The 19,932-nt window shown below is 48.2% G+C and overlaps 1 long non-coding RNA gene across 1 annotated transcript; it reads left to right on the forward strand.

Moving 5' to 3' along the window:
• Nucleotides 1-5,303: 5,303 nt before the first annotated feature.
• On the forward strand, nt 5,304-19,063 carry LOC141211108 (uncharacterized). Its single transcript, XR_012281094.1, has 3 exons — nt 5,304-5,466; nt 10,058-10,225; nt 18,983-19,063. It is a non-coding gene; the product is annotated as an uncharacterized lncRNA (long non-coding RNA).
• Nucleotides 19,064-19,932: the final 869 nt, after the last annotated feature.

A 19,932-nucleotide genomic window follows, 5' to 3' on the forward strand; every position in this document is an offset into this window, starting at 1 on the left:
GTAAGTATATATTTATTTTTTTAACATTCTTTCGGTCACACTATATAAATCCATGCCGGTTGCATGGATTTATTTAGTGTGACCAAGTTGTCAAACACTTTCCAAGTGATGCTAAAATCGCTTGGAAAGCGCTTGACAACCCGCATGCGGAAATGCAAGTGAATAACGCTTCACTTCCGCTTGTCAATGGCAGCAAAACGCATGTACAATCCGCATGCACAATCCGCATGTACAATCTGCATGTACAATCCGCATTGTGATGCAGCAGGCATCCCTTTAAAGGTTCAGTGTGTGTTTTGACGGACCACGTACCTCCCTCAGCTGACTGGTCACATGACTGTGACATCACACAGGTCCTTTTGCACAACAGAAGGTCTGGACATGTGACTGTGAGATAAGCACAGGTCCTGTGGCTGTTTCTATAGGATATAAAAACCCTGGTAATTTAAGACAGAAGTGTGCAGGGGTGCAATAGGCCTGAGGCCTGTTAACTGTTACCCGTGTGTGTGGCACCGTGTGAGGCCTGGTGAGGCCTGATGAAGCTTGGTGGACTCCTGGAGGGTGAAGCCTGGATCCTTGTGTGTGTAAGCGATGCCAGTAAGCCTTGGAGAGCCAGAGGCTTTGGAGGATAAGTGTCCTGGAGGGCAGAGCCTGGATCTGTGTGTGTGAGAGATGCCAGTGGCCTTGGACGGGATAAGGGCTGGAGACCACGTGTGGTAAGCTGTAGAGCCACAGCGGTGGCGGAACCAAATGGACTGAAGCAGCTAAAACCTGACAAAGGTAATACACTTTGTTATATGGACATTGCTATAGTATTACCTTGCTGAAGGCTGTATCTGGAGCCAAGTGGGCCTGTCTGCCACTTGGGCTCGTGGACATTATATGTGTGAACTGCGGTTTATGAAGTATAATAAACTGCTGAAGTGTGAAAACCGGAAAGACATTGCTGGTGTGCATTAATTGACGCGCTGCAGCGAGTATTCCCCAGGATGATGACTAGCGCTGCCTTACAGCATGGACGATCCGCATGGACGATCCGCATGCACGATCCGCATGCACGATCCGCATGGACGATCCGCATGGACGATCCGCATGCACGATCCGCATGGACGATCCGCATGGACGATCCGCATGCACAATCCGCATGCACAATCCGCATGCACAATCCGCATGCACAATCCGCATGCACAATCCGCATGCACAATCCGCATGCACAATCCGCATGCATAATCCGCATGCATTTTTTTCTGCCAGGGAGTTGCAGAAACTCACAGGATAAAATCCTGAGCATTTCTGCATCGTGGGCACACAGCCTAAATCAGGTTTTCATCTATGCAGCTTGTACAAGTGAACTTCATTGTTTCAAAGGTGGGTTACCTGTCTAAGCCATGTTATTACAGTACCTTTTATATGGTTTACACAGGTGCATCATGGGCTTTTCCTGCCCTATGAGTAAAATGAAAGGCTAAAATACAATGTGGAAGCTTAATCAGAGAAATGTTTTATTTACATTCAGAACAGGTTTAAAAGAAACAAAATAACCATTACCACAGAAATCTCAAACGTTTAATTGTAGAAATATTATAGAAATAACATTTTACCATTATGTATAGAAATAATTCTAATTTTATAAAAGTGCATTGATGGGAGGATTGTGGGTAAGGTCTTTGGCTTTGCCCCGACCCCTCGGCCGGCCTCCGGCGTCTGATGTCTCAGCGTCCTGGAACTGAGATCATGATGCTGCTTTGGATAGCAAATCAATAGCCTTGAAAAACCCAGGAATAAGGGAAGGGGGTCTTTGGGGAAAGTGGTCTCGAAAACAAGGCAGCGTGGAAAAATCTATTTTGTGGCTGTAGTCGACAACGTCTCAGACCCAAGCGTTGTTGACTACCGAGAGCCACTCATCCCGGAACCAAAGGAGACGACCACCCACCCTGAGAAACATCCCAGGTGGGAATCTTCTAGATCTGGGCCTGGCAGACCAGCGCTGGTGGGTTCGTTGATGCCAGGAGGGGGCTAGCCTAAAGGAAGGTCTCTTCTTTTCCTGGTGGGCTGGAGAGTTGTCCTTTTGGTTGCTTTTCCACACTGAAAATTTCCGAAAGGACCATAACTGGACTGTGCGTCTATTGGGAGGAGGGCATATGGCCCTCTGTTGCGGAAACAAAATACTCTTACCCCCCATGGCATTAGAGATCATCTTATCTAGCTCTTCGAAAAGGCAGCAGCCCTGGAAGGTGAGGCTGGTGGACTTTTTGGAAACTGAATCCACGTTCCATGATTTCAGCTATGAGGCCATGGGGATGGTGATGTTGCTGGCTACCAGGGCTGAATAGGGGGCTGCAGGGGGGCAGGCACACTCTCCTTATGGGGTCTCTGGGGGGATATAATGCTTGCAGGGGGCCATCTGCTGGGACGCCCCCTCCCCCCACAAGCGTGCATCATCCGCCCCCTCCCCCCACAAGCGTGCATCATCCGCCCCCTCCCCCCACAAGCGTGCATCACCCCCCCCCACAAGCGTGCATCACCCCCCCCACAAGCGTGCATCATCTGCCCCCCCTGTAAAGATGTGCGGTTGTGGATTTTAATAATCACCTAGGCAGGTTATCGATGCAATTAGTTTTATTCCTTCCGACCTCGGTGAAGAGCAATTCCAGGTAAATGTCCAAGAGGCAATTCTCTTAGTCCTTGAGTTTCCAACCTGGGATCAGTAGTTCCACTGCCCCGTACCAGGTGATACCCACTGTCCCCCAACTTTTGGTTGGCCCACAGCTTTTTGTATCTCCCGCCGGTATATTGGCAGTCACAGCATATGCTCCTTCGGATGATGGATATCACGACCGCAGCCCGTGATACCACCCAGCTCTCTGTCCGACCAGCAATGCCTGTTCTTTCTCCTGCCCAGGGTCAGCCCCCTGAATTGGCAGAAGAGCTCACACCTCCCTCCCCCAGCTAACTGTGCCTTAGTGGAGATATTTTCTCAGGTGGAGCCCATCCCCTGGGTCTGCATGTGAGACTACCTGTGGTGTTGGAGAGAACAATGGCATGGAATGGCAATGGAATAGATACCTGAGGTTGAACTGATGAGCAAACAAATCACTAACAAAACACAGCAAGCAAATTTCTAACAAAACACAAAATTAAGATTGACGAAAAAAAAGGGTGCTCATCAGTGCTGGAAAAGTATTTAGAAAGTGGCCAGGTCCTCACACCCCCCACAAGCGTGCATCATCAAGCCCCCAGCATCCCCCCCAGAATACCTCCAGAGACCGCAGCATCCCCACAGAGCACCCAGAGCCCGCAGCATGCACCCAGAGCAACCACCAGCCCGCAGCATCCCCACAGAGCCCCCACAAGCCCGCAGCATTCCTCCAGAGCCACCACCAGCCCGCAGCATGCCCACACAGCCCCCACCAGAGCAATAGACATGCCACCGCAGCATCCCCCCCAGAGCCACCACCAGCCCGCAGCATCCCCCCAGAGCCACCACGAGCCCGCAGCATCCCTCCAGAGCCCCCACCAGCCAGCAGCATGCCCCCAGCGTCCCACAGAGCACCCACAAGCCTGCAGCATCCCTCCAGAGCCACCACCAGCCCTTAGCAAGCCCACAGAGCCCCCACCAGAGCCATAGACATGCCACCACAGCCTGCAGCATCCCCACAGAGCCCCCACACGCGTGCATCATCAGCCTGCCCCCACAAGCCCGCAGCATTCCTCCAGAGCCACCACCAGCCCGCAGCATGCCCACACAGCCCCCACCAGAGCAATAGACATGCCACCACAGCCCGCAGCATGCCCCCAGCATCCCCACAAGCCTGCAGCATCCCTCCAGAGCCAAAACCAGCCCGCAGCATCCCTCCATAGCCCCCACCAGCCCGCAGCATGCCCACACAAGCCCGCAGCATTCCTCCAGAGCCAAAACCAGCCCGCAGCATCCCTCCATAGCCCCCACCAGCCCGCAGCATGCCCACACAAGCCTGCAGCATCCCTCCAGAGCCAAAACCAGCCCGCAGCATCCCTCCATAGCCCGCAGCATGCCCACACAAGCCCGCAGCATTCCTCCAGAGCCACCACCAGCCCGTAGCATGCCCACGGAGCCCACACCAGAGCCATAGACATGCCACCACAGCCCGCAGCTTCCCCATAGAGCTCATCACCCTCCCCCCACAAGCGTGCATCATCCGCCCCCCCCTCCCCACAAGCGTGGATCACCAAGCCCCCAGCATCCCCCCCAGAATACCTCCAGAGCCCGCAGCATGCCCTCAGCATCCCCACAGAGCACTCAGAGCCCGCAGCATGCACCCAGAGCCCCCACAAGCCTGCAGCTTCCCTCCAGAGCAACCACCAGCCCGCAGCATGCCCCCACCAGAGCCATAGACGTGCCACCACAGCCCGCAGCATCCCCACAGAGCCCCCACACGCATGCATCATCCGACCCCCCCCCCCCCCCCCGAGCCCCCACACGGGTGCATCATCCCCCCCAGATTACCTCCAGAGCCCGCAGCATGCCCCCACCATCCCCCACAGACCCACAGCATCCCCCCAGAGCCACCACGAGCCCGCAGCATCCCTCCAGAGCCCCCACCAGCTAGCAGCATGCCCCCAGCGTCCCTCCAGAGCCCCCACAAGCCCGCAGCATCCCTCCAGAGCCACCACCAGCCCGCAGCATGCCCACAGAGCCCCCACCAGAGCCATAGACATGCCACCACAGCCAGCAGCATCCCCACAGAGCTCCCAGAGCCCCCACACGCGTGCATCATCAGCCCGCAGCATCCCTCCAGCGTCCCCACAGAGCCCCCACAAGCCCGCAGCATCCCTCCAGAGCCACCACCAGCCCTTAGCATGCCCACAGAGCCCCCTCCAGAGCCATAGACATGCCACCACAGCCCGCAGCATCCCCACAGAGCTCCCAGAGCCCCCCACAAGCGTGCATCAGCCCCCCCCAGAGCCCACACGAGCCCGCATGCCCCCAGCATCCCCACAGAGCCCCCACAAGCCCGCAGCATCCCTCCAGAGCCCCCACAGAGCCACCACCAGCCCGTAGCATGCCCACGGAGCCCCCACCAGAGCCATAGACATGCCACCACAGCCCACAGCATCCCCACAGAGCTCCCAGAGCCTCCACACGCGTGCATCATAATCCCCCCACACACCCGCAGCATCCCCCCCAGAGCCCAGCACTGACCTCCTCCTGAAGCTTCTCCGTATCACTTTCTGCATGAATCTATGGCGTCTGGTGCTAAACTAGAACACGCCCATAATGCAGTCAGGACACGCCCCCGGAAACGACGTCATACCTGGAAGGAGCCCATACATTCTAGCGTTTACCAGGGAGGAGGCTGCAGAGCGAGTGGTTGGTGGTGAGGCTGCTGAGTATTGGGGAGACATGGCGGATAACTGCGCACCCCACACTGAGCTCCCGGGGGGCAGTCTCGGTCCGGGGGGGCACCCTGGCTTCCTGTGGATGTGGTTAGTCCCCTGCACTATAGAGAGCGGCACATAGACTGCTGTAGAGCAGCAATGGTCGGTGACGGGTCAGAGCCGGTGATTACAGGGGGCCGCAGCCTCTCACCTGTCAGCAGTTGGACTATAAACCAGGTTTCCAGTCACTGACAGTATGGCTGGAGCTGCGCCCATTATGCACTGTTAGAACTTGGCGATGTCTGCCATGTTTGGAGGTTCCTGGATTCTGTATTTTTCTGCACAGGGTTTGTCCACGAGAAAAAGGAACACAGAGCGCCAGTCCTGGCCACAGGTTGTGTCTGGTACTACAGCTCCGGTCTAGTGACGTGACAGGTGCTGAGCTGTAATGCCACACACAGCCTGTGCCCAGGGGTGGCGCTGTAATCCAACAGCTCTGGCTTTCTACTCTGGGACAACTTCTGTAAGGCTGAATTCACACATCTGTGCTCCACGGAGCGAGCTCAGATCTGACAACCGCTGGGTCACCAGTGCTGATCTGTGATTACCTCCTAGGAATAGATGAGGCACTGATCAGGTCCGGAGAGCCGGGCCGGGTCCTCGGATCCCACCACGGATGTGTGAATTCGTCCTTAAGTTAATATCTTAGTGTTAGAGTTCTCCTTTAGAATTTGTGTTCACATGAGAGTCATTTATTATAGTTTATTGTGTAACTTTCGAAAAACGTATCGATTACTAATCCTGAGTTGCAGCCAGTGATAGTCTAGAGCTGCGTTCAGAGATCTGCAGGCTTCTGAGCTGAAATCTCCCAGCAGTCCTTGCTGAGATCACTATTGTTAGCGTTGCAATGTTAAGGCAGGTGCAGATAGCAGTGTTTTCGGTCGGAGTGCGATCTGACAAAACATTGAATCGCACTGTGATTAGTGTTTGTCCAAGAAGAAAAATCGGACATGTGCACGGCCCCATAGACAGTCTGTCCGAGGACAAAAATCACTATGCTTGAGTTTCATCTAATATTCGGATCATGCTCGGCCATACAAGTTAATGAGTTCTTGGAAAAGATCACACTGCACTCAGATGACATCTGAGTGCAGTCCCATTTTTCACGGATTGACGTAACGAAGAAGATGGAGAATTTTTTTTGACCTATGTCTTGTATCTTGTTTTGTGTCACTTTATGTACAGTTCTGGCCAAAAGTCTTGTGACTGATAGAAATTTTGGTGTTCACTTCAGTGATTTTAGATCTTTTAGTCAGATGTTTCTGTGGTTACTGTAGTACAATTATCAGCATTTTATAAGTTTTATACTTTTATTGACAAATACATCAAGTTTATGGAAAGATTCAATATTCACCGTGTTGACCCTTATTTTTCAAGACTCGTTCCCTTCGCCTTGGCAGCTGGATATCGGCTGCTGGGCCAAATCCTGACTGACGACGGACAATTTTTGTCTAATCAGTGCTAGGAGCTCACTACATACATTTCTGTTTGTCCACCCGCTTTTTGAGGAGTGACCACAATCGAATTGAGATCTGGAGAGTTTACTGGCCATGAACCCAAAATGTTAATGTTACCCAGACACTTAGTTGTCACTTTTGCCTTGTGACATATTCTCCGTCATGCTGGTATATGCATTGCTGTGTTCTTAGGTATAATTGTGAGTGAGCCCACTCCCTTTTGATGATGGATAACTCCACACATGACTCGTCTCGGGGTGTTTTACTGTTGGCATAACACAGGACTCAAAGTAGCGCTCAGCTTTTCTTCTCCGGACATTCATTCTTCCATATGTCCCTAACAGTTTGAAGGGGGCCTTCATCAGGGAAATAACTTTACCCCAGTCCTCTGTAATCCAATCACTGTAGTTTACTGCATTTTATAATCCTGTTCTTAATCTTTTTCATGGAGAAAAGTGGTTTCTTTGCTGCCCTACTTGACACCAGCACAGCCTCCAAAATCCTTCTCCTCACGGTGTGTACAGATGCACTGACGCCTGCCTGCTGCCATTCTTGAGCAAGCTCTGCACTGATGTTCAACCAATTCCATAGCTGAATCCTATGTAGGAAGTGATACAGGGACTTGCTGGACTTTCTTCGGAGTCCTGAAGTCTTCACAGCAAATTAACCTCCCCCTATTAAGTTATTATTTATTATAGTGCCATTTATTACATGGAGCTTTACATGTGAAAAGGGATATACACAGCAAAAAACAAGTACAATAATCTTGAACAAAACGAATCACCGACTGGTACAGGAGGAGCGAGGACCCTGCCCGCGAGGGCTTACAGTCTACAATGAATGGGTGAGGATACAGTAGGTGAGGGTAGAGCTGGTCGTGCAGTGGTATGATGGAGCGGTGGTTACTGCAGATTGTAGGCTTGTTAGAAGAGGTGAATCTTCAGCTTCCTTTTGAAGGTTTCCACGGTTGGCAACAGTCTGATATATTGGGGTAGAGAGTTCTAGAGTAGGGGGATGCATGGGAGAAATCTTGCGTGTGATTGTGGGAAGAGGAGATAAGAGGGGAGTAGAGAAGGAGATCTTGTGAGGATTGGAGGTTGAGTGCAGGTAAGTACCGGGACACTAAGTCACAGTTATATGGAGGAGACAGGTTGTGGATGGCTTGGTATGTCATGGTTAGGGTTTTCAACTAGAGTCTCTGGATAATGAGGAGCCAGCGAAGGGATTGACAGAGGGGAGAGGCCAGGGAATAGAGGGGGGGACAGCTGGATTAGTCGGCCAGCAGAGTACAGTTATCTGACAGGAGAAAACAAACTCCTTTGCCATGCTTGCCGATGGGGCGAGGGGTGTGGGAAAGGTGGAATCCAACGTATGAAAGTGCAGCTGGAGAGGCCATGTCAGAGGGGGTGAGTCAGGTACCATTGATGCCAAGGAAGGAAAGTTTGTTAGTAATGAAAAGGTCATGGATGTAGGAAAGTTTGTTGCAGACGGAGAGAGCGTTCCATAGAGCTCCTGTTAGTGGGATTGGGGAAGCGGGGGATGGGCAATGGGTATAGGGTTAGAAAGGTTGTGGAAATTTGATAGATTGTGGATGAGAGGTAGAAGTGACTGTGGGGATGTGGTGAGGAGGGCCATGATTTGGAGAGATATCGCCAGCAGTGAGGAGCAGCAGGAGAGAGCGTGAGGTGGCTGTCTGTGTTTGGAGACAGAGGATTGTATGTTGAGGAACAGATCTGAGGAGGAGGTGAGATGGAGGGAGAGATGACCAGTTCATTACTAGGTGTAGGGATGAGAAGGGTTAGTAGAACGTGTAGGACTATAGGGGTGAGAGTGAAAACAAAGAGAAACATTTTTTACTCTGGCTGTGCAGTTACCTTCAGTTATCTTCTGGTTCAATTCTGGTCTAACTCAGTGCAGCACACTGTAAGGTGGCTGCCAGACAGGTCGTGGACGGGAGGTATGTGTCCCCGAAGTACCAAACTTCGGTGATGTAGGACATGGAGAAGCAGGCTCCAGAACACATAGTGCTGGGAGGGAGTTAATGGGCCTTATTAAAGGGCCGGGTTTCAAGAGCAGCTGAAAGAGTTGGGGGGGAAACAGCTGCTCACTTACCTCCAGTCCAGGTCTTGGAAGGCCTGATTTAAGACAGCTGCGCCTGTCTCAGTGGTGCTGTGTGTTGTGCATCGTGAGCAAACCTTGCATGTGCTGCTCAGTCTGCTGGAGGCAGAGAAAAGCACTAGATTTAAACGGCTGATGCCGTGCTGTATGGACTGGTTATTTTTAGTTTTGTTCTGTTATAGCAGTGTTTCCCAAACCCCATCCTCACGGACCCCCATAGGTCATGTTTTCAGAATCTCCTTAGTATTTGGGAAATACTGCGTTATACCTTTTGTGTATCTGTTGTATAGTGGCAGAAGGTGCCATGCACCCCCTGCTTTGGGCAGAGGGGGGGGGTATGTAAGGTTGCTGCCGGACAGGTCGTGGACAGGAGGTATGTGTCCCCGAAGTGCCAAGCTTTGGTGATGTAGGACCCGGAGAAGCAGGCTCCAGCACACATAGTGTAGGGAGTTAGTGGGCCCGGATTAAAGGGCCGAGTTTTACGAGCAGCTGAAAGAGCTGTTATATTTTGGTTTCCTGGTTGGTTTATGGACATTTAATAAACCACCAGTTTGTTTTGGAACCTGCGGACTGCATTCCTGTGTGAACCTGCGCCTACCCAAGAGCTGATCCGTCACAACACGTATATGATGCACCGCAGACTAAATTCTTAATGATCCCATAAATGGTTGATCTAGGGGCAATCTTACAAGCAGCAATGGCCTTGCCTGCAAAGCAATGATGACTGCACATGTTTTCTTGAAGGTAATCAGAAGACAATGATTTGAAGCACCAGCCTGCTCTTGTAATTCAGTAAGCATGACTGTGGAAATGGGGGTTTTGTGGTTAAGTAATTTCCTTGGGAAAAAATTAATATGCATTTTTTTTTTTTTTTAACAATTCATCTGATCATTCTTCATAACAATCTACAGTTAATGCAAATTGACACTATAAAAACTGAAGCAGCAAACTTTATGAAAGCCAGAATGTGTTTCAGTCTCCAAACTTGCCGACTGTGTATTATTGTGTTACCTCTTTTGTATATTATTGTCACCTCTTATCTTGTGTATCGCTTCTCTTTTCAGTTTGTTAGCCACATGCTGCCAGGCGAGAGCTTGTGGGCACAATCATGCGGCTGGTGATTCTTGATGACTATGCCCTGGCCAGCGAATGGGCAGCAAAATACATAAGTAATCGCATCGCCCAGTTCAATCCTGGACCTGACAATTACTTCACACTTGGGCTACCCACAGGTAATGTGCCTTTTATCTATCTTTATCCATGTGTACGGCAAAGCTTCATAGAGGAGGGAGACTCCAAGTTCACCGCTGAACATCTGCTCTCTCCATGTTTCGTTGCGATCTACCAGTGTCTCCGTAAGATTTGGCCATTCTCTACTGTTATATGCAAGAGTGTGCCAATTTTCCAAAGGAACAAGGAGATTGAGTAGCTCAACAGCCTCTTGCCACTGATCGGCAAACAAATTTGGAGAAAATAATTGGACAAAGCCTGAAGGACGCTGTAATGCAGGGCTGTGTTCTGGGGGATCGATGAAGACATAAGAAATAGGAGTGTGAGTTGGGGGGTCTCCCAGTGGTAATACAGTTGGAATCACTGCCTTATTAATACAACGGGGAACTGTTTTGATTTCAATTAACATTAAAGGGGTTGTCCGTACCCTACACTGATTTAATCCTAAATCTCTATTTAATTTAATAATCTACCGTATTTTTCGGACTATAAGACGCACTTTTTTTCCTCCAAAATTTTGGAGGAAAATGGAGGGTGCGTCTTATAGTCCGAATGGGGGGGGGGGTGTGTATGTGTGTGTGTGTGTGTATATATATTCCTGGTATTTGTGCTGCCCCCGCCATCCTATCCCGGTATGCGTGGCTCCCCTCATCCCCAATCCCGGTATGCGTGGCACCCCTCATCCCTATTCTGGTATGCGTGGCTCCCCTCATCCCCAATGCCATTATGCGTGTCACCCCTCATCCCCAATCCTGGTATGCGTGTCACCCCTCATCCCCAAAAAAAATAAACAGTTATACTCGCCTTTCTTCTCTGTACTCCAGCGCTGCAGCGTCCTGTTCTGCCGGAGGCCGGGGGAGGAGTGCGGCGACAGAGCACAGCGCCGACCGGCGCCAATTTGCTGAAGACACACTGTAAATGTGTCTTCATAAAAATGGCGCCGGATAGCGCTATGCGCACGCTCCGATCCGACGTCTCACTCCGCCCCCGGTCTCCGCTGAAGAGAGGCGCCGCGGCAACGCTCCTCCTGGTCAGGTAAGTATGGCGCCGGAGATCGCAGTGTGTGTTCAGTGCCTACACACACCACGATGTCCGACGCCATACACCTCTTACCTGTAACGGCTGGATGCGGTCTTCTGTCTGGAGCCAGACTGCGCGTCACGCATGCGCAGTCTATCGAGACTTTGGACAGAGACCCGCATTCCCGGTTATATTATAGATGTGGGGTGTGAGGGGAGTGGTAGCTGTGGAGGAGCGGGGCACAGGAGGCAGCGGTGCAGCCTACACTGTCCCTGCTGCTAAAGAAAATGAATATTCACTGCTCCTTAATAGCAGCACACAGTGTAGCCGCGCTGCGGCTCCTGCTGCTGCCGGAATCGCCTGTGTCCTCTGTTAAAGGGCATGAATATTCAACCTCTCTCCACGCCCATGGGCGTGGGGAGGGGGTGAATATTCATGCCTTTTAATAAGCGGGCACACGCTATAGCCCGGCAGCAGCAGGAACCGCAGCGCGGCCAAGCTGTGTGCCGGCTATGAAGGAGAGTGAAGTCACTGCTCCCCGCGCACACAGACCCGGCGTGGGGAGCAGTGACTTCCGGCAGCTGATCTCTCCATGTGAGCCGCGCATGGCAGGGACGTGTGACTCACATGGAGAGATCAGTGCGGGCAGACAGGAGGAGAGAGAAGAAAGGTGAGTATAAGTGTTTATTTTTTTTATGTGCAGCCTGATGGGGATTAGGGGGACCATGCATATTAGGGTATGGATGAGGGGGCCATACAAAACAGGATAAAGATGAGGGGGCCATACATACCTGGACGGGGATGATGGCCGCCGTGCGTACCTGGACGGGGATGATGGCCACGTATAAAAGGAAGGGGGTTGGGCATATATACCAGGATAGGGGATATTGTCAAAATTGGGTATTACCCCTATACCAGTGTCAGCAGAAGACCCCCTCCCCCTTAAAAGTGCATCATGAACAATTTTTTGCTTAATTTTTTTTTTTTTTTTTCCTCTAAAACCTAGGTGCGTCTTATGGTCCGGTGCGTCTTATAGTCCGAAAAATATGGTAATTGCTTTTCTAATATACTTTAATTAAAAGTTAATCTAAATTTATCTAACTGGGGTGTGTTTGTATGTGTGTATACATTTGTTTTTTTTACCAACTTCCTGTTTGATAACATTTAGTTTGAAAATCCTCCGTGCATCCTGGGATATGAAGACGGACGTGATCAGGGAGCAGAGGCTGCGGTCACTGCGGCTGCCTCTTTCCCCACCCTGAATGAAGCGTCATCAGTGATGCCTGTTTCAGGGGCTGGGCTAGTCCCTGATACTCTGCGCATGTGTCGGTTGTCAATTCTAACTCTCAGTGGCTCAGCAGGATCTTGTCACTGTGCAATATTCTTTTTAATGCGCAGCGTCAGGGATTCCTCAGACGACACCGGGGAGATCACGCAATATCTCACCCTGCCGTCACTGTGTCATGGATTTCGTCTGGAATCGCGAGCACACGATCCAGATTACTTCGACAGTTCAGCAGTTTTTGGGGATTGCGAATCTCAAGAATGCTACCTCCCGGAAGCTAAAATACGATAAATGAGGGGCCCGGTGAAGAAAGCCATAGCAAATTCGGTCATGTCCCTTGGAGGTGCAATGTACCTGTTGGGTACCCTGATATCGTGGGTTCTGTGAGCACAATACCATTCCAGAGTTTTACAGTGGGATCTGCTACATAATGAAGTTTCTCTTAAGGGGCACTTGGAAGGGAAGATGTCCTTATCACCCCGGTCAGTAAAATCTTTATAGAGGTTAGGCTCATCCTGCCACCAATCTCGAGGGGTTCCCTGGGTACTTGGGGTCACTAGCACAATTACCACAGATGCGAGTCCCAGAGGGTGGGGAGCCCAGGGGACCTGGTCAGATATCGAAAAGGGTCTCTCCTCCAATGCAAAAGAACTTTTGTCGGTCCGAGCTCTGCTGTGCCTGTTTGGGGTGAAGTTTGGGTCCTAGGAGGCATCGACTATGCAGCCTGCACAGCAGATCACAGCCCGGGCACCACGTCTCCGGGTAAATCTCCACCTTTTGAGTTACTTCTTGTGCAGCAGCCCCATGCAAGTTGCTCTGCTCTCCTCGGCCAGCTCCTGCTGAAGACTGAGCTCCTCTGTCCAATCTAGGAGCTCAATAGCCCTGATCACGTCAGTGGTAGCCCAGCGCTGCTGGATCAGATTTACAAATGGCAAACTAATCAGCCCTAGGCATTTCTAATATGTGCAGAGCAGGCGACATAAGTCTGACCGGTGTCCTCATAGACCTTTCCTCGGCCGGGGTCTAATAGGAGCAGTAAGATGGCCGTCATGGGGTCCATTGTTAGATCTCGGCTGCCATAGAAACTCATCGGCACCATGATCGCGCCTCCCTCTCCTGTCTAAAGTGCCTAAATGCTGTGGAAGCCCCCTACTGTGTCATACAGTGGATTAAGCTGCCAGGATCAAGGTTGGCTCCACTGTCGGTGGCTGAGGCAGGAGCAGGACTGTGTTATACAGCCACACTTCTGCCGCAGATCTTGTAAGAGCCCTGACAGGACCTGCCTGATGATAATGTGTCCTATAGAGCGGGTCCTGGTACCAGACTGCCCTGTACATACTCACCACTAGCTGGGAACCAGTTACTTACAAGGTCTAGTTTCGGATGTGTTTCCAGAATCTGTAGTTATCAGCATTTTATCCTTAAGGCCGAGTTATAATATCACTGTAACACTCTCGCCCTGTACCTGTATCCCTGCCCTGTGTGCTGCACAAAATTATATAACAAAGTGTGTGTGTGTGTACACAGATATCTATCTCCTGAATGGAATTACTGCTAGATCTCCTGTACATAGAAATATGAGGTTCTTAGCGCACATTTTGAGCAAATTGTGCGAGCCCATCTGCCAACGTCAAGGCGACCTCTTCAGATGGGTCCCTACACTAACACTACACTAACTTAGTAACTGGGACTAGTTTTTTGTATTATTATTACCACCATGTTTACTATTTATTATTATTGCCGTAATGCAATTAATTGTAACTGTTATAACACTAATTAAAAAAATTAAATTAATTTTTTTTTATTATACTTGTGATTCTAATAATGGTATTACTAAAATCCCTTTGCCTAAAGCTGTTGATCCAGAAGTAGGCAAAAACCCCAGGACACCTAACGGCAATATGTTTCTTAGGGGAAAAAATTCCTTCTTGACCTATGGAAAAGGCGATCAGTCCTAGGACCCTGGATCAAACCTAATAATGTTATTACAAGTTATATAATATTACGCTAATTATTGTACTACTGGAGTTATTTTAATTTGTTTTTATAAATCTAACTATTTGAGATGGTTATTATTAACATTGTGCTATCTTATTACAGTATTATTCTTCTTTCCTATCACTACTAATACTGCCCTATACCTACAGTGTTGATCCAGAAGAAGGCAAAAACCCCAGGACACCTTCAGCCAATTTGTGTCACAGCGGAAAAATTCCTTCTTGACCCCGAGAAAAGGCGATCAGTCCTAGAACCCTGGATCACACTGTTATTCTACCTACTACTGTTATTTTATTACTTTCTTACTATTATCACTAGTATTATTACTCAAATTACACTAATACTGATATACTACCACTAGATTACTACTATCCTGCGATTATTACTTTGGTGGATTTCTACTTACCAGACGGTATTGCCGTATGATGTTATCGACAGAGAGGTCCCAGCAGGATTGTCCACATAGTGTTCCTCTTTCCTCTCAAATACCGGTTGATGTAATGGCGGAAGTTGCTCTTGTTATGCTTCTTCCTTTTTGTTGTAGGACTGATTGTTGTCCTCTTCTGTCCTCTTCTGTCCTCTTCTGTCCTCTTCTGTCCTCTTCTGTCCTCTTCTGTCCTCTTCTGTCCTCTTCTGTCCTCTTCTGTCCTCTTCTGTCCTCTTCTGTCCTCTTCTGTCCTCTTCTGTCCTCTTCTGTCCTCTTCTGTCCTCTTCTGTCCTCTTCTGTCCTCTTCTGTCCTCTTCTGTCCTCTTCTCAGGAAACGCAACCCTCAACTGACAGAGCGCCATTACTGACCTCATCCCGCTAAGTAAAAGTGTTTTTCCTGTTTTACACAGAATGCAGACTACCGTGCAGCAACCTATACTCCCGAGGGGCCGCAGGAAACTGGAGTGAATAATGTCCTCCTCTTCCTTTGGATTACGCTTATGCCGTGTTCTCACTGGTGCTATTGGCTTCCATTGGAGATTTAAGCTTTTTGGTATTTTTGATGCTGTATAGTTAGTCACAAAGTTACCTGAGACGTAATAAATAGCATTAAAGCTGCAGTAATTTTTTTATGTACACTGCTCAAAAAATAAAGGGAACATTTAAACAACAGAATATAACTCCAGGTAAAACAAACTTCTGTGAAATCAAACTGTCCACTTCGGAAACAACACTGATTAACAATCAGTTTCACATGCTGTTGTGAAAATGGAATAGACAATAGATGGAAATTATTGGCAATTATCAAGACACCCTCAGTAAAGGAGTAGTTCTGCAGGTGGGGACCAGAGACCACATCTCAGTACCAATGCTTTCTGGCTGATGTTTTGGTCACTTTTGAATGTTGGTTGTGCTTTCACACTCGTGGTAGCATGAGACGGACTCTACAATCCACAGAAGATGCTCAGGTAGTGCAGCTCATCCAGGATGGCACATCAGTGAGAGCTGTGGCAAGGAGGTTTGCTGTGTCTGTCAGCGTAGTGTCCAGAGGCTGGAGGCACTACCAGGAGACAGGCCAGTACACCAGGAGACATGGAGGGGGCCGTAGGAGGGCAACAACCCCGCAGCAGGACCGCTACCTCCGCCTTTGTGCAAGGAGCAACAGGAGGAGCACTGCCAGAGCCCTGCAAAATGACCTCCAGCAGGCCACAAATGATCCTCCTTAAGACTGTCAGAAGGAGCTCACTGATAGATTCTCAGTTAGCTAATTTTGCAGCCAGGAATAGACAGTGCAGCACAGATGCTACAGAAGGCAACATTTTTAATGAAACTCAATTACAGAAATCAATTTTAGCCCCAAATACTTGCATTAAAGTAAAAAAAAACAAATGACCCAAAATCTGGACAACCGCTTTAACTCCTTACCAACATCTGCCGTACGTGTCTGGTATAAGTCAGTAGCGGGTGTATGGAGCAGAGTCAGCTCGCCCCGTACATGGCAGATAATGGCTGTGACAAACAACCAGGACCTTCCTCTAAGAGCTGCGAGTGGAGCGAAGATCTGCCCACCGCTGTTAACCTGTTCAGTGCTGCTGTCAATCTCTAACAGCAGCATTAACAGCGCGCCGGCATTGGGACGCATCGTTCCATGCGCCCACCGGCGCTCCAGTGACGCGATCACAGGGCGCAGATGGACCGCTATGACATCCGGGGGTCTGCTGAAGCCTCCGTGCCTGTCATCATAAAGCTTCATTTGGGCTGTAAAGAAGACCGTGATTTTGCTATATGGAGCATTACTGTGGTATCGCTGTATATAGCACAAGCAATTAGATGATGTATACAAATGCAGTGAAAATTAAAAAAAAAAAAGTTTAAAATATTAAAACCCCACACGTTCAGCTCACCTTCCACTAAAAATAAAGATAATAAAAATATACACATTTGTGGTATGGTCTCTTTCAGAGAAATACAATCTATCCAAATATAAAAAACAAACGATCAGTGAACACAGAAAAAAATTCAAAAAGCCCAAATTACATTTTTTTAGTTCGCCACAATACTACAGAAAATCCTGTAAGAAGCGATGACCATGTCATATGTGTCCCAAAATGTTATCAATAAAGTCCTCTTGCCCTTCAAAAAATAAGCCCCCACACAGCTCCATCAACCCGAAAAACGAAAATGTTACGGGTCTCAGAAAAAATGGTGACACCATCAAAAAAAAGTTTTTTTTCTTTTGCCAAAACTATTGGAGAAGTTTGGTCTTGCTGTAATCACACTGAGGAGTAGGATCCTATTACCAGGTCATTTTTACCACACTATGTGCGCCGATAAAACCGTTCCCAGAAAAACAGTGTCAGGCTTTTTTTTTCCTCGCACTTTTACTGCACTTGGACTTTTTTCCCCGTTTTCTAGTACTATGTGGTAAATGAATGGTGTGATTTATAAGTACCGCTCATCCTACAAAATAACAAGACCTCACACTATGTGGACAGACATGAAAAAGTTATAGCCCTTGGAAAAAGCCAAGGAAAAAACAGAAAAAAACCATCAATTGGTTCTGTTGGGAAGGGGTAAAGCTGAAGAAACGCATGTAACAGCAGAATATGGAGGAAGGTGAGATATCACCGGCTGGTGGATACTACCTGCTCCATCGCTGGCAGAGTAACCCATCCCCATGGAGGCCGCTGAGATCTTCTCTTGTAGAAACGGATCCAAAATCTATAAAACATGGGGAACAGTCAGCAGAGGGTTTGGTGATTGGCTCATATTGGCGATATACCCAGGGGCATTACTGGGCACAGGGAAGATTGGGAATGAATAGGATTGGCTGTTAGATATGTGATCTCTTCAATTAAAGGGGATGTCTAGTTGGAACAAGTTCTCACTGATCTCTGGTAGGTGATGACTCTTAGATCGGTGGGTTTGGCCGCTATGACCCAATCAGCAGAACAGCACTTATAGATAGAAGTGAGCGAAGTGCAAATGTTCAACCGCCGGTCCGTTCATTCTCTATGGGGGGCGCTGTACTCAGCTTTCTCCTGCATAGAGAATGAATGGAGCGGTGGCCGGGGAGGTACTAGCAGGGATTAGTTGGGTTCCCAGCAGATCTAGAAGTTGTCACTTATCATGTGTTGGGGAATAATGACTTCTCCTCTGATAAATGTGCTGATTCCTGTCAGTTGTGGTCGCTGAGTGCGTGTGATGGGATGTGGCTCCGTCCGTTATATTATATCACGTCTTATACCTATAATCTCGCTGATCGCAGGTGTCTGTCTTCACACTCAGATGAGATGGAACAAACTGACCATATAGGACTTTTTTTTCCTTCAAATTCAAACCGAGCAATCCTATTGGCCGAGTATGAATGCAGTTACCATGGTGACAGAAGTAGCTGCAGATTTAAAGGGACAAGATTCTAATATTGTACTAAAGTGTATTTTATTATATACTTCACATAACTGACTGGGTACACCTTGGTGCTGGTGGGATGGCTTTTTTTTTAATCAAACAACATGTTTACTAAGTACCCTATATTATATATATTTCCTATTGCTTTTTACTTACTTATAGCAGGGTATATGTTCATATTGTTTCTATCCTAAGTTTGTCTATTTTCTAATAGAGACATGACCAGTCCTCTTTAGAATTTTATAGTGACCCCATTGAGGTCATGGACTGATATTGGGGATTGCAGAGTTGGGGCAAGGTGTTGGTGCTAAGTAAGTGACATCAAATGAAGGCTATGGTGCATACATAGTAAATCAGTCTTGTTATTCCACAGAAATCCTGTTCTATAACACAAAATATCTTCATATGGTGAGGAGTTGTGTTGTGTTTTTCTCCATTTACATTCTAGCGTGGTGATCACATAAAATGTAAAATTCCTATTAAATAATTACTGAATGACAGTAGCCTGTATCCCTGGAGGACAAGTCATTTACCGCTTCACCAGGTTTGATGTTCTAATGCATTTAGATGTTTCAGTATTTGTATATATGTATATATATATTTTTTTCCCCCCTTAAGGGTATTCAAGCGCAGACGGTGGCAAACTTCTTCCTCGCCTTTGAAGTACAGCTTTCAATTATTCCTGTCGTAAACAAGGTAAAAAGCTTCGAGCCGAGCGCGATCAGACTCCTTCAGTCCCGCAGCAGGTAAATCTGTGAACATCGCCGGCACTCCTGCTGTTCCTAGTACCGATCCCTCTGAGCGGCTGAGCAGTAATGAAGGCTGGATTCACCCCAAACTTACTCGTCTTTTTTTTCGATTTCCAGTTCTGGTAATTAGTGATACACATGTGTATATCCAGTGGTCAACTCAAAACTTATGTATAGAAAATCAATTGTTTGCTGTATGCATCTCATTTGTAGGATGCACACTATTCATTTCAATATGGAGCGGAGTAGGAGGAGACTTTCATTACTGTCGCCCTTTACTTCCTCCCTGCTGATAGGAAATGCCATGCTGTTTGCGTGTGTCCTGTGATTACAGCAGCCTGCAACAGTTTTCAAGCGTGCACTCCCCGGCTCAGGCATCAAGCAGTAAATGATAACATTAAAACGCTGCTACCCCTTTGTTAGTCACTTTTTTATCTTCTTCCCCTTCTACGAATGCTATAGTCCGTTATTCTAGAACTGCTCTGAAAATGGTTCTCTCTGGAGTGTTGGGATTTGGGTTTAGGGTGGGTTATGGGAATTGAAGTTCAGATACTTTGTTCATATTTTTACTATGGAATTACTATGTCATGTATGTTATTTGAAAGATGGAATATTTGTAGTTGGAGTTTTTCAATAAAAATGATTTGATTAAAAAAAATATGAAATTAAAATTCCTCTGTTCTTGAGAAAGCATAGGATTTTTACTAAGAGGTAAATTGCAAGTTCCTTGTTTTCCAGGCGCTTTACATTTTTGCTAGTTTTGTACGATTACACAATCCCTTTTAAAGGGAATTTCCAGGACAAACATATTTATGGCCT

The sequence above is a fragment of the Phyllobates terribilis genome, unplaced genomic scaffold (assembly GCF_046119375.1).
Source record: "Phyllobates terribilis strain yellow unplaced genomic scaffold, ASM4611937v1 Scaffold_170__1_contigs__length_4071412, whole genome shotgun sequence".
Lineage (NCBI taxonomy): Eukaryota > Metazoa > Chordata > Amphibia > Anura > Dendrobatidae > Phyllobates > Phyllobates terribilis.